Source organism: Pelobates fuscus, chromosome 3 (genome assembly GCF_036172605.1).
Source record: "Pelobates fuscus isolate aPelFus1 chromosome 3, aPelFus1.pri, whole genome shotgun sequence".
Classification (NCBI taxonomy): domain Eukaryota; kingdom Metazoa; phylum Chordata; class Amphibia; order Anura; family Pelobatidae; genus Pelobates; species Pelobates fuscus.
Window position 1 is genome coordinate 324,450,279 of NC_086319.1, and position 15,612 is coordinate 324,465,890.

The following is a 15,612-nucleotide window of genomic DNA, read 5'->3' on the forward strand; positions in this document are numbered from 1 at the left end:
ACTGACAGACAGACACACATACACACTCACTTACAAAACATACACTCTCACTGACAAACACACACTCACTGACACCAAACAGACTCACTAACAGACACACACTAACAGACACACACAAACTAACACTCAGTAACACACACACACACTCACTGACACACAGACTAACATACACACTGACACTCAATAGTAGACACACACTCAATAACAACACACACAAACTATCACACACAGTAACACACACACACAAAAACTAACACACTCACTGACACTCACTAGCAGACACGCACAGTAACACACACACTGACACAAAAACTAACACTAAAACTCACACACTCTAACACTAACACACACACACAGTCTAACACTAACACACACACACTCTAACACCAACACACACACTCTAACACTAACACACACACTCTAACACTAACACACACACATGTTTCTTTAAAATTGAATCCCCCAGCCTCCTTACCTTTGGTAGAGCTGAGGGGATTCCCTGGGGTCTAGTGGTGCTGCTGGGCGGCCGGTCACCAGGCTGGGTCACCTGAGTGCTCTCTGCCCAGCTCCCTCGCGCGCCGCTTACTGATGTCGGAGCCGGAGGGAGCTGGGCAGAGTGCTCCCTCGCATGCCCGCCAGCCAGCCCGCCCGATGACACCAAGCCTCAGCTAGCCTCGGGGGGCCTTGAGGTGGCCAACTCCTGGGCCCCCCAGGAGAAGAGGCTGGCCACACTGGCATACATACCGGGTTGCAGAGTGGCCGGGCCCCCTGGCGGGCCGGGCCCGGTCGCAGCCACGACCACTGCGACCACGGTATGTACGCCAGTGGCTGTTATGCTATCTACTTGAGTGCCTGGACCATCACTTTATTTTATACTGTAATTTTCACATCACATGGCTAATGAACTGTGGCTAATGAACTGTGCCAAGTTCAGGTGGAGAGGAAAAGGCAGATAGGTAAGTAAAATATTCACTTTCGTTTCTTCAAGTGCTGTGCATTGTCAGTTTGACCTGGAACAGTCAATGTAAATAAAAAACTGAAATAGACATTAGGACTCAGGGCATGCCATGATGGAAATATTTTGGAATGATACTTAGCTAGGAAAACATTTTTGAGTGCATAGCTATTTAGATGTGCTCATAGGGATGGATGGATGGATGACATCGTCATATTCCAGTTCCATGCTGTCATTATGATATTCTCTTCTCATTCTACACAAAAAACACTACGTTATTACAGTTCCTGATACCTTCAGATAAATTTCTACGAAGAAAGTATTTTTACAGCGATTAGCCTTGGAGAAATAGCATGAAAGTATCATTTTTCTATGATTAGGATTGGGTTTTGCTGCAATTTGATATCAGTAGATGCCTCCCAGTGCTTTCCAGCCTTTGCTTCTCACAGGGAATAAAACGTCAGCTTATCGAAGCCAGCAGGATTTACAACCAATAGCTCTGCTTTACAAAGATTCTCTGCATGGCCAAGCTTTGGTCTTCATCACCTCAGTAACTCCATTTGACGTGAAAGGACTTATCCTGATACATGTTACAGTCTACTGTTTTGGGCCACTGTCTTGCTCTGCAAAACTGTTATATGCATGTCTACATAAATTTATCAGATCAAATGGAGTAAATGCACCCGCGTACAGGGACAGGCAAAAAACAAGAGGTTAAAGATGGGTGTCAGTGCTGTTGACGCCATGAAGTTTTGGTGTGCCAAATTACAAATTCTTTTGGTAGTTCAATGAATACAAACGCTTTAGCCACAGGAAACTAATTTACAGAATCTGCTTAAGTGCTCTGCAAACACCGTCTATGGAGAATAATTACCTGTTAAACTTTGATTGCTTCACGCTCCCTTGTTGACTTTACTTAAAAAAAATGGGCTAATCGTTTGTCATAATGCACCATTCAATAACTTGTGACCCCCATGGATGCAAAAGATCCAGTCACGCTTGGTGATATTAAAGAGCAAGTAGAGGAAGCTTTAATATTGTTTACTGTTAGTTATATGATCAACCTACATAAAAGTCACATATTATCTTACATTGTCCTATTGCCACAACTATTACATTAATACAGGCACTTCATTTGTGGTCACAGCATCACATAGATCCAGCAGCAACTGTAATATTACAGAATATATGAATTAATGCTTATATACGGATGAACACATATGACATATGACCATTATTTAAATACATATATATATAAACACATGGAAATAGGATGCAATCATAGGTCTGTTTAAGTTGTTTAAGGTGAAAAAGGTGTTGGAGCTTAATATGCCATAGGTATTTGACCATGGTTTCCAATCAACGTTTCTTTTGAAAGTAGGATGTTTCCTTTTGAAAGCAGTGTCTCTTTATTCAGGTGTCCAAAGAGCACAAGAGCAACGTTTCGACTGCTGCAATGGTCTTTATCAAGCTCTTTAAATAAAATAAATGTTAATTTACAGTTAGCTCAGTTTGGGTTGCTTCGGCATGCGTAGTGAGGATTTAGCAAGTAGTGTAAGACATCCTTTTATCTTCTTCAGTATCCATATAAATTCATAATTTATGCAGACTCCAATTCTGCTGTGTAATAATTCCTTTACACAAAAGTTCTCACCTTCACATTTCTATCACTTGGTCATATAGCATCATCAACAAGTAATGTTAAACAACACACTCTCTCATTGCAGGGTCAATGAGCACTATTACAAGCACACTCTTCTGCTGTTAGCAAACCATAGCTCACTGAGGCATGCACGCTCAGACATGACTTATACATGTCACAATTACCTGTCATTGCATTGTCCAAGCATCCCTTATGCCTGTACTCCGTATGTATGCATTTTGTTTATGAGTCATAGGGGCACAGCAATCTTCAGTATATTTCAACAATATCATATCCTTCTTCGCATCTATTCCTCAAGCTTCTCTGACGCAATGTAACACTTAATTTTGACAGCATATTATCATTTCTTGAAGAAGAAAAAAAACTTCAATCTTTTTAGATGACTGATTGATCTGCCTAAAATATGTAAACCAAACCACATCAAAGAGACCCGGCAGATTTGACCTGGTAATAGATTTCAGCAATATTTTTTTATCTTTGAATATTTGTGAAGTTATTCAGCATTCAGTTTCACCAAGATCCTTGCGAGGTATGAAAAGGATTATGTTTTGATGGACAGAGTGTAACGTAAAATAAATTGAAATGAACTGAAGAATTGTCTGGCACCTAAAGAGTTAAAATATTTAGACCCCCCCCCACAGAAATAAAATTACAAATAAAAACAATTTTCACATTAATGAATTATCTTTTACTTGCCAATCAAAAGATATGTGATAGTATTGAACAGTATAGAATAGTATTAGGATCATTCTTAAAGGATCACTATAGGGTCAGGAAAACAAACATGTATTCCTGACCATATAGTGTTAAAACCACCATCTAGCCCCCCTGGGCCCCTCATGCCTCCATAAATATAGTAAAAATCTTACTGTATTCAAGCCAGAAGCTGTAACTATGCGTGCTGTTAGACTCAGAAAAACAAGCAGTCTGGTGACATCATCAGAAGTGGTAGCCTGATCCAATCCCAATGCTTCCTCATAGGAGACTGACAAGGAGGCAGATCAGGGGCAGAGCCAGCACAATTCAAACACAGCCCTGGCCAGTCAGCATCTCCTCATAGAGATGAATTGAATCAATGAATCTCTATGAGGAAAGTTCAGTGTCTGCATGCAGAGGGAGAAGACACTGAATGTTTGTATGCATTTTAGGCAGCCATGACCCAGGAAGGATCTCTAACAGCCATCGGAGGAGTGACCAGTGAAGTTATCACTAGGCTGTAATGTAAACACTGCATTTTCTCTGAAAAGACAGTGCTTACAGCAAAAAGCCTGAAGGTAATGATTCTACTCACCAGAACAAACTCAATAAGCTGTAGTTGTTCTGGTGACTATAGTGTCCCTTTAATAAGATGTGAAATTGCCTTAATATGGTGGATGTTTAGAATGAATACAGTAATATTGATGTACATTAAAAAAATACAAATAATACAAATTTTAAAAAAAAATCATTTTAGTATGGAGGAAGATAAGGGCTTGATAAAGGTAGAATTCTGATAAATTTATTCAGACAGAGTATAAACATTGTAAACTGTTCTCTTTTGAGTTAGAAAAATTATGAAATTAGTGGATAGAAAATGAATAAAGATCTTTACAAACTGGAAGAAGGATTGAAAGGCATATGTAACGCCAATTCAATAGTGAACAGACTGGCTGGAATGTAAGTGGAACACAAGCTTGAAGGTATATGGGCTTAAATGGAACCACTTGACCAGAACCAATGGTTGGAAGTTGGAAAGTGGAATGCAAAGGAGTTTGATCATCAAAGTCAAACAAAAGGAGAAAGGAGGAGTCTGGACATGATCGTAGTGGGAAAATTAGTATGTCATTGGACATTTAGAGGAGTTGATTTACTGATAGAGAAAACCTGATTATTATTATTATTTCAGTATTGTAAAACCTGCTGTTAGTTTTGATGTTTTTTATTACTGAATAAATCTTTGTTAAGTAATGTTCAAGTTCTGGAATCCTCTTTGCTTCCTGCAACCAGGTGGCGGAAATACAGATTAAATGGGTTCTAGACCACATGAGTAGCATCAATTTAACTTGTATCTCAAGGGTTTTAAAAGGATACTATCCTATGTTTGTCCTTCTCTATGTTTTGGAGCATTTAAGTGTATGAGAGTGTATGATTAAAGGAAATAGTGGGAATTCACACCATGAAAAGACCACAATGTAAAAAGTATTGGTGTAGTCTCATTTAGGCTCTAAAGAGTGTGAGTTACTGGGCAATTGATTAAATGTTTTAATAAGACTCAAAATAGGATGTTAGTAGAGCGCCCAAAAATACAGACAAAAGATGAAAGTGAGAGATGAGAAAAGGGTTAAAAAGAAATAGAAGACCTAACAACCTATTTATATACAACGTACAAAGGACACACTTGATATCCCTTTTCCTCAATGTACTACTCTCAATACAATAGTGCTCATACTATACAATTTCAGTCTCTGTTAAAAATATAAACTAAAAATAGAAAAATAAAAAGTAAAAAATAAAAATAGTGATATAGGTAGTTTCCCAGTCCTATAATGAATCTTGAAACTTTTTGTTCCTATAATCCTCGTGGACAGCTCACTACAGAGTAAAAATCATGATGTGCATGCAAAATAAGAAAAAATAAAGATACTTATATAAATAAAGATACTTAAATAAAGATCTGTCCCACTTCAATCACAGTCAAAATATAGTGTTCAAGAATTTACTTTATTCGAGACATATCTCATAAAATATACACCAAACTGGTTCTCTTAAAATTCAAAATAAAAACTGATTCTCTAAAGTTCAAACAATCGAATTAACCCCTTCAGGACCGAGGACGGTTCAGGACAACGGGCGGCAGGAGCGATCAGAGATCACTTCCGCCGAAATGCCGTTGTTACTATCTGCCTGGCATCCCAGGCAGATAGTAACAGCCAATTGCGGCGTGTGAGCGATCCTCGATCGCTCACAATTGGCTGGTGTCAAAGTGGGTGTTACAAACACTCACTTTGACACTGATCTCTGCCTCTCTCCCCTCTGTAGCTTTTGTGAGGCGAGAGAGACAGAGATTGTGATATATTGTTGCAGCAGGTGTTCCAGAGAGTTTTAAAAAGTATCAGCAGTAAATTAAAATCCCCTTTTAACCCCTTCCCTGCCAGATCTGTTACAAACAGTGCATTTGTACTGTCTGTATTTTCTTTTTGCCCTTAAGGGTTAACTTTATTTTAAAAATCTGTGTCTTAGTCTGTCTCAGTCTGTCTTAGTCTGTTCTAGTCAGTCTTAGTCAGTCAGTTTCCTTCCCCCAAATCTCCATTAGATTCTTTTAACAGGAGTTAGTTTAGGGATTACTGTTTTAGTCTGTTTTAGTAAAAAAAAAAAATATATATATATATACATAAAATTGTGTTTAGTATTTTGTTAGTTTAGTCTGTTAGTGTGAAACATGCAGCGCATGTACAGCTTGGAGGAGGCATACGCCACTGACACTGCATCCGATTTTGACCCAGGTCAGTTTAGCGACACGTCTAGTGACATGTCATCTGTGTGTGGGCCAGCTGCTAAAAGAAGCTGTGCTTCCCCTGCTACGCCGAATGAGGAGGAGGACTGGGTACCTCCACAGTCAGCTGAGCCCAACATCCCCCCTTTTAGTGCCAACGCAGGCATTAATGTGAATGTGGTTGACTTCTCCCCTACACAATATATGGAGCTATTTTTAGGGGATACCATCTGGGAGGAGATTGTTTCCCAGACTAATTGATACGCTAGCCAATTTACTGAGACCAATCCAGGTAGCTATACAGTCAGGGAGCATGCTTGGCATCCCACAGATGTCCCTGAACTTAAAAAATTCTGGGCTCTTACCATGCTCATGGGGATAATAAAGAAGCCATCGATCCGCTCTTACTGGAGCACCAACCCAATTTGTTCGACTCCTATATACTCCCAAACAATGCCTAGACCAAGATATGAGCTGCTGCTGAGATACTTACATTTCAACGGCAATACCCTCTGTCACCCCAGAGATCATCCCCAATATGATAGGCTTCAGAAAATTCGCCCACTGGTAGAACATCTTCAGAACAGATTTTCTGAAGTTTATACTCCCCAACAAAATGTATCTATTGATGAATCCCTTATGAAATATAAAGGGAGATTAGGGTTCAAACAGTATATTCCCTCAAAGTGGTCTAGGTATGGCATTAAAGTGTACAAACTGTGCGAGAGTGAAAGTGGCTACACATTTGCCTTTCGTGTATATGAGGGGAAAGATGGTCAACTGAACCCTCCTGGCTGTCCTGACTCTCTGGGGACAAGTGGGAAACTTGTTTGGGACCTACTGATCCCCTTGTTCAATAAGGGTTACCACCTTTATGTGTCCCCTTTTTAAAATTATTTATCATTTGCAGACACTGGCCTGCAGCACTGTAAGAAGAAATGCCAAGGATTTCCCCAGACCTCTCATAGAGGCCAAATTAAAAAAAGGTGAATGCAAAGCTCTGTGCAAAGCTGAACTGCTTGTGCTAAAATCTAAGGACAGGAAGGATGTTCACATGCTAACAACCATCCATAACGAAAGCATGTCAGACGTCACTGTCCGAGGCAGGGTGCAGACAAAACCTGTTTGCGTCAGGGCTTATAACAGGCACATGGGGGTGTTGATTTGGCTGATCAGCTGATGCAGCCATATCTTATCTTAAGAAAGACAAAAGCCTGGTATAAAAAGGCCTACCTGATGCAAGTAGCAACACATAATTCATTTTTACTCTTTAAAAAAAAATGAATCCAGAAAAAAACACCTTTCTCCAATTTCAGCTCAAGCTGATTTCCACAATAATTTATGGAGATGGTCAAGTTTCAACAACGGTGCCAGAGGAGTTCAGACATTTTATTTTTAAGATACCGCCAACTGCAAAAAAAAACAAATCCCCTGAAATGTTGCCGGGTCTGTTATAAAAAAGGGAAAAGGACACTGTTGCACTGTTTTCTTTTGAAAGCAGCAAATTTTAGTTAGTCAGTTTAAGAAAGACAAAAGCCTGGTATAAAAAGGTGGCTATCTACAAGTAGCAATACATAATTCATTTTTACTCTTTAAAAAAATGAATCCAGGAAGAATCACCTTTCTCCAATGTCAGCACAAGCTGATTTCCACAAAAATGTATGGAGATGGTCAAGTTCCAACAACGGTGCAAGAGGAGTCCAGACATTTTATTTTTAAGATACCAACACCAAAAAAAATAAATCCCCAGAAACGTTGCCGGGTCTGTTATAAAAAAGGGAAAAGGACAGACACCCCTTTTCACTGTCCCGATTGCCCTACAAAACCTGGACTGTGCATTGGAGCATGTTTTAAGGTCTACCACACAGAAAATACATTTTCATAATACTTGTTCCTGATTTTTTTTTTGTTTATTTTGAAAGCAGCAAATTTCTGTTAGTCAGTATCCTTCCCCCAAATCTCCAGTTATATTCTTTTTGCAGGAGTTAGTTTTGCTGCTAACGGAAGTTTTAGTCTCATTTAGTCTGTTTTTATCAGTTTTAGTCTGTTTTTAATATAAAATAAAAAACAAATTGTGTGTTAGTAAGACACTGACACTGTGTCCGATTTTGACCCAGGTCAGTTTTCTGAGACATCTAGTGACATGTCATCTGTGTGTGAGCCGGCTGCAAAAAGAAGCTGTGCTTTCTCTGCTACGCCGAATGTGGAGGAGGAACGGGTTTCTCCACAGTTAGCTGAGCCCAAAATCCCCCCTTTTAGTGCCAACACAGGCATTAATGTCAATGTGGATGACTTTTCCCCTATGCAATATATGGAGCTATTTTTTAGGGGATACCATCTGGGAGGAGATTGCTCCCCAGACTAATTTATATGCTACCCAATTTATTGATACCAATCCAGATAGCTATGCAGTCAGGGAGGAGCGTGCTTGGCATCCAACAGATGTCGCTGAACTTAAATTCTGGGCTCTTACAATTCTCATGGGGATTATAAAGAAGCCATCAATTTGCTCTTACTGGAGCACCAACCCAATCTGTTCTAGTCCAGTGTACTCCCAAACCATGTCTTAAACAAGATATGAGCTGCTGCTGAGATACTTACATTTCAATGACATTACCCTCTGTCACCCCAGAGATCACACCCAATATGATAGGCTTCATAAAATACGCCCACTGGTAGACCATCTTCAGCACAAATTTACTGAAGTTTATACTCCCCAACAAAATGTATCTATTGATGTATCGTTTATGAAATATAAAGGGATATTAGGATTCAAACAATACATCCCCTCAAAATGCTCTAGGTATGGCGTAAAATTCTACAAACTTTGCGAGAGCGAAAGTGGCTATACATTTGCCTTTCGTGTATATGAGGGGAAAGATGGTCAACTGGACCCTCCTGGCTGTCCTGACTCTCTGGGGACAAGCGGGAAACTTGTGGGGACAATTTTTATAGCATTGTCTGTTTGTTTCAAACTATTTATGGTTTGCAGATACTGGCCTGTGGCACTGTGAGAAGAATTGCCAAGGATTTCCCCAGACCTTTCATAGAGGCCAAATTAAAAAAAGGTGAATGCAAAGCTCTGCTCAAAGTTGAACTGCTTGCGTTAAAATTTAAGGACAGGAAGGATGTTCACATGCTAACAACCATCCATAACGAAAGCATGTCAGACGTCACTGTCCGAGGCAGAGTACAGACCAAACCTGTTTGCATCAGGGCTTATAACAGGCACATGGGGGTGTTGATTTGGCTGATCAGCTGATGCAGCCATATCTTATCTTAAGAAAGACAAAAGCCTGGTATAAAAAGGCCTACCTGATGCAAGTAGCAACACATAATTTATTTTTACTCTTTTAAAAAAAATGAATCCAGAAAAAAACACCTTTCTCCAATTTCAGCTCAAGCTGATTTCCACAATAATTTATGGAGATGGTCAAGTTTCAACAACGGTGCCAGAGGAGTTCAGACATTTTATTTTTAAGATACTGCCAACTGCAAAAAAAAACAAATCCCCTGAAATGTTGCCGGGTCTGTTATAAAAAAGGGAAAAGGACACTGTTGCACTGTTTTCTTTTGAAAGCAGCAAATTTTAGTTAGTCAGTTTCCTTCCCCCAAATCTCCAGTTAGATTCTTTTTGCAGGAGTTAGTTTAGAGAATGCTGCTAAAGGTGCATTTGATACCTGCACATTTGGTTAAAAAAGTTTTATGGTAGTAACATATAACTGGCTGGCCAAAACCAGATGACGTGTGCATAATAAGCAGATTTCAAAAATTACCACCATGCACGTTCTCTGCAATTTGTTTAGCACAATGGTTGGGGGAAGGATGTGAAAACACCCCATATACAATACCCTGGAATGTCTACTTTATAAAAATATAAATTTTCATGATATTAACATTAACAGGGGGATGCAAAAATATGCCAAACTGAAGATAGGCCAAGCATACCTGTATATCAAGTTGAAACACTGATATGTACAAGTCTCGATCATGGCCTTTTAGCCCCCAAACAACCCGACAAGCCTATGCATGGGTGGTATCACTGTACTCAGGAGATGTTACTGAACACATATTGGGGTGTTGTTTGGCAGTGTCACATAACAGGATCTGTTAATTCATGCCTAAAGTACAATGTGTGTGAAAAAAAACACCAAAAAAATGACTACCTAAAAGTTTGACAAAGTCTGGTGGTAGAATTAGTGCATGGAAATTGTTAAAATACCACCATTTGAAATACCCTAGGGTGTCTACTTTCCAAAAACATATGGTTTGGTGGGGGTAAAATACATTGGCCGGCCTTACAAATGTCCCAAATAGGACATGTGTGCAGGTTACTACATGTCAAAATTCCAAGTTGAAAAATGGATATGCGCACCTGCAAAATGTGGCCTTTTAGCCCCCAAACAACCCAACAAGCCTATGCATGGGTGGTATCACTGTACTCAGGAGATGTTGCTGAACACATATTGGGGTGTTTGGCAATGTCACATAACAGGATCTGTTAATTCATGCCTAAAGTACAATGTGTGTGAAAAAAACACCAAAAAAATTACTACCTAAAAGTTTGACAAAGTCTGGTGGTAGAATTAGTGCACGGAAAGTGTTAAAATACCACCATTTGAAATACCCTAGGGTGTCTACTTTCCAAAAATATATGGTTTGGAGAGGGTAAAATACATTGGCGGGCCTTACAAATGTCCCAAATAGGATATGTGCGCAGGTTGACTACATGTCAAAATTCCAAGTTGAAAAATGGATATGCGCACCTGCCAAATGTGGCCTTTTAGCCCCGACAACCCGACAAGCCTATGCATGGGTGGTATCACTGTACTCGGGAGATGTTGCTGAACATATATTAGTGTGTTTTTTGGCAGCAACACATAACAGGATCTGTGAGTTTATACCTGAATTGCAATGTATGTAAAAAAAAAAAAAAAAAATACCTATGCGAAGTTTGGCAAAGACTGGTGGTAAAATGGCTGCATAGAAAGTGTCAAAATATCCTTAGATGAATACCCTGGGTTGTCTACTTTAAAAAAAAATATGTACATGTTGGTTGTTTTCCAAAGATTTATGACAGATAATAGTGTTACAATGTCACTATTGATAAATTTTAAAAATGTATGTTTTGAAACCGCAATATCCTACTTGTACTTATAGCCCTATAACTTGCAAAAAAAAGCAAAAAAGCAGGTAAACACTGGGTATTTTTAAACTCAGGACAAAATTTCAAATCTATTTAGCAGTTTTTTTCATTAGCTTTTGTAGATGAGTAAATGATTTTCCAGGTAAAAGTAAAAAAAACATGTATTTTTTTCAATTTTGCATCACATTTTTTTATTTTGTAAAAATTAAATTACATGAGATTAAATAAATAATGGTATGTAAAGAAAGCCCTTTTTGTCCTGAAAAAAACAATATATAATTTGTATGGGAACAGTAAATGAGAGAGCGGAAAATTACAGCTAAACACAAACACCACAAAAGTGTAAAAAAAGGCCTGGTCGCAAATGTACAACATCGCAAAAACAGTTTAGTCCTTAAGGGGTTAAAAATCCAATCAACGTCCAATGTAATATAAATATGGTTCAGACCTTGCATGAGTTGCTCGGTGTCCTGAGTGAACTTATGGAGGTGCTAGTACTTAACTTGCATTCCGTTCGTCTTCTGGATGCTGCTTGGCAGTAGTGAGAGTCATGTCCTCTCCAAACCAGTTTCTACCCTTAAGCGGCTTTTTCAATGGATGCGGACTGCCTCTCGCTATTTCCTTATATAGGGGCTGCTCAAATTACGTTGTTTCAATCAAAACAGCTTGAATTGACATTGTATTCTTTACCTAACATTACATTTTCACTATACACACTAAAACATTCTTTCAATTTCATTAACACATAATATTTCTGACTTCTTTTATCTTATACTTTTTAATACCCAATTGTTACACTCTAGTTCCCTAGGTTCCTCCCGCTTGAGCAAATTTCAGATATAACTGACAGTTCGTTAAGCATATTAATTCTTGAATCTTGCTATAATCTGGACTGAAAAAAACAAGAATAAAGGGAGGAGCAGGAAAAAAGCAAACTATAAAGAACACTACAAATCCATGATAAGATGATTTGATTCATGGATTGCTGCATAACGAATAATGTTAATTTCTTAAAGGCATATCCTTCACTCTTCTTTTCTCTATTGTACACTAATGCTTGTGTAGAAAGCCTTTAAAGAAATAAAAGAAATAAGACTGAATAAAATTTACTGCATATATATATATATATACACACGCGATACCAGTAGAGAACACTCAGGAATCTTTCAAGGTACAAATTCACACAACGTTCCAGTCGACATTTCAGTCTGTAAAATACTTTTTTCAAAAAGTCTTTTAAAGACTGAAACGTCGACTGGAACATTGTTACAAATTCACACAACGTTCCAGTCGACGTTTCAGTCTGTAAAAGACTTTTTTCAAAAAGTCTTTTACAGACTGAAACGTCGACTGGAACGTTGTGTGAATTTGTAATTGCTCAATAAAGCAACAGATTAAATTTACCTTGAAAGACTCCTGAGTGCTCTCTACTGGTATCGTATACAATTTGGTTGGAGACAGCAACGGAGCATTAAAAGACCGGGAGCATTGAGTGCTGGAACCTGGGACGTATATATATATATATATATATATATATATATATATATATATATATATAGTAAATAAAACATTGAATACAAATATTTTTAAAAAATAAAAAATAAAAAGTTGTAAAAAATTTCAAAAATAAGACTAAAAACATCTTATAAGTTCTTATCCAATCCGGGTTAATATTCTATTGAAGGGACCCTATCTATCAATACAGGTTACTTCTCTAAAAAACTAAAAATATAGACTACATGGGCTCCCTATTCAGCGTATTTTATGGAAAATTGCTATTGTCTGATCATATTCTCAAGTGGTTATGGTACCTATGTATAATTTTTTTTTTAACGGCCTCATTTTAGAAGATATCCTCGATTCCGTCTCAATATCTCACTTGTGGTGTGCTGATGAGCTATTGGGCAATTTATCTAACCCAAAGCCGAAATTACTTCCCATTTGGAGATTCCTTAACCCCAAAAATGACATAATTCAAATTCAGCATTCAGGCTATTGGGCTGTAATGTGTTCAAGTTATATATCCACTTCATCTCTGTCATTCCCAGTAGCTTAGTATGGTCTCCTCCTCTCCAATTCTTCTTTACATTACAAATTGCTTTAAAATTAAGGAGGCTCGAGTCTGATTCGTGGTATTCTTTAAAGTGGGCGGATACTGAGTGCTGCATATACTTCTTCTTTATATTCAACATATGTTCCCTGATTCTAACAAATAATTGTCTCTTAGTTCTTACTATGTACTGGAGTCCACACGGACATTCCAGTACGTAGATTATATTTGTGCTTTAGCAGGTCAAAAAATCCTTAATCTTGAACGTCTCTTCTGGATCTTTAGAATTCTTCTTGGGGATCTCATATACCCCCTTTGTCGACTTACTTTTGCTAGTAATGCATGCAATACATTGGTGGCAGTAGAAAAAGCCTTTCTTTTTTGCCTTCATCTCTCCTTTCTTTTGTTGATTATTAGTTAACTTCCTCTTTATATTTGGCGCTCTCCTAAAGATTATTCTTGGTCTTTCTGGTAAGCTATTGGCCAAAAGTGAATCTTTCTTAAATAGGTGCCAATGCTTTCTGATTATTCTCTTGAGTTGTATATTTTCTTTATTATAATCCAGAATAATTGCTGGAAACTTGTCTTCTAAATTAGTTCTCTCGCCCCTATCTTTTTCTTTCAGAAGTGCCATTCTGTCCAGATTTTCCACCTTTAATAGTGCATTTTCTATTTCATTCAGTTCATAGTTCTTGGACAGGAATTTTTCCTTCACAGCCTTAGCCTGTTCCCTATAAACTTCTTGGTCTGTACAATTACACTCTGTGACAGAACCATCCGTCTGTCTATTTCTTTTGTGGATTCGGCTATTTTGTGCCATACGTCTAAATGACTGTTTCCAGTATTCTAACCATCCGAATGACTATTTTCCCGAATAAAACTGCCGAACGGGTGGCCACCCAGAAGAGAAGTGTGCTGCTGGTTAACCTTTTGATCCCAATTAGAACGTTGTGGTTAACCGCAGACACTTCTCAATTAAGCCGACTTCAGGGTGGCCGCCGTTCGCATGTCGACCACGAGGCAGCGGCCATCTTTAAACCGACGAAAGCCCAGCGGTGTTCGGCTCTGATTCCATGGAACTAAAAACGGACACCTTTTCCGCCGAACACCGCTGAAACCATGGGTCATTCGGCTGTCTCGACCAAACCATACGAATACCAGCTGTTCGGGAGTTTTACCGTCGACCGAAAGTATTTAACCCAGATAGCCTTCCCACGGAGTCAATCGCCTGCCGAAAGACTCTAGGAACTTTAACTCCGTGGCGATTGAACTATACGAATGGGATCTGAGCGCTATTTGTCAATAATGTGCCCTCAGATCTGGGGATATGTGATATGGCTGGGGAATATACAGTTATAATAAAGTTATATATTTTTATGTATTTTCTGGGTTTATATTTAAAATGGCGATGGGTCTTTGTCCTGGAGATAATTGCATTTCTTCCCAATTATCTCCAGGGCAGGAAGTAGGAAACCCTATTGCATTGTGGGAAAAGTCTATGCCTGTATGTCTGGAATGTCCTACTGTACATCTGTAATTTCAGTCTCCCATTTGGTCCCCTAGGGGAGTGTCCACCAAGTGGGAGACCTGCATAAATACGGGCGGGTAGCCCACAGTAAATCCAGATCCTGTTTGACCCTCAATACGCAGCTTCTGTCTTGTTATTGGGGGGATTTCTTATTCACGCTTAGAGACTGTTTATGGGAAACTTAGAGACTTAATACGGAGAGAGGGGAAGGTGAATTAAACGGCGATTTACTGATAGAGACAAAAGGTGTCTTAACAACTGGTGGCAAGCGACGGGATGAATCCCACAACACAGAAGGTCAGCTACACAGCCCAATTGGAGGAAAGAAATGCAGTATGAACAGTTAAGACGTGCTACTCTTAAGGACATACTAGAACGCCGAGGTCGATCAGCAAGCAATTTAAAGAAACGTGAAATTATTGCTTTGCTAGTGGAAATGGATGCAACACAGGGAACGGAGAGAGCTAATGTGCCCAGCAGTTTGGATTTAACACCCGAGGAAATACAATTTAACCGGGCAGTGCAAATAAGGCTGGCACACTTTGGCCCCAACCCCTCAGCAGACATTGTGGAACGTGTGCAAGCCGCAGTAGCAGCACACCAGGCGCTCCAGGGAAGAGGAGCTGCAGCAGCAGAGGTACCCAATAACGATTCCGGAAGGAAAAAGGTACACTTTGCTGCATTTAAAATTTTTATTGAAAATTAAGGAGAGATCGATGGGTTCCTGGCCGATTTTGTGTGACAGTGTGCCCTACACCAGGTACCCACAGATCAATGGGTCACCATCCTCTCTGGGAA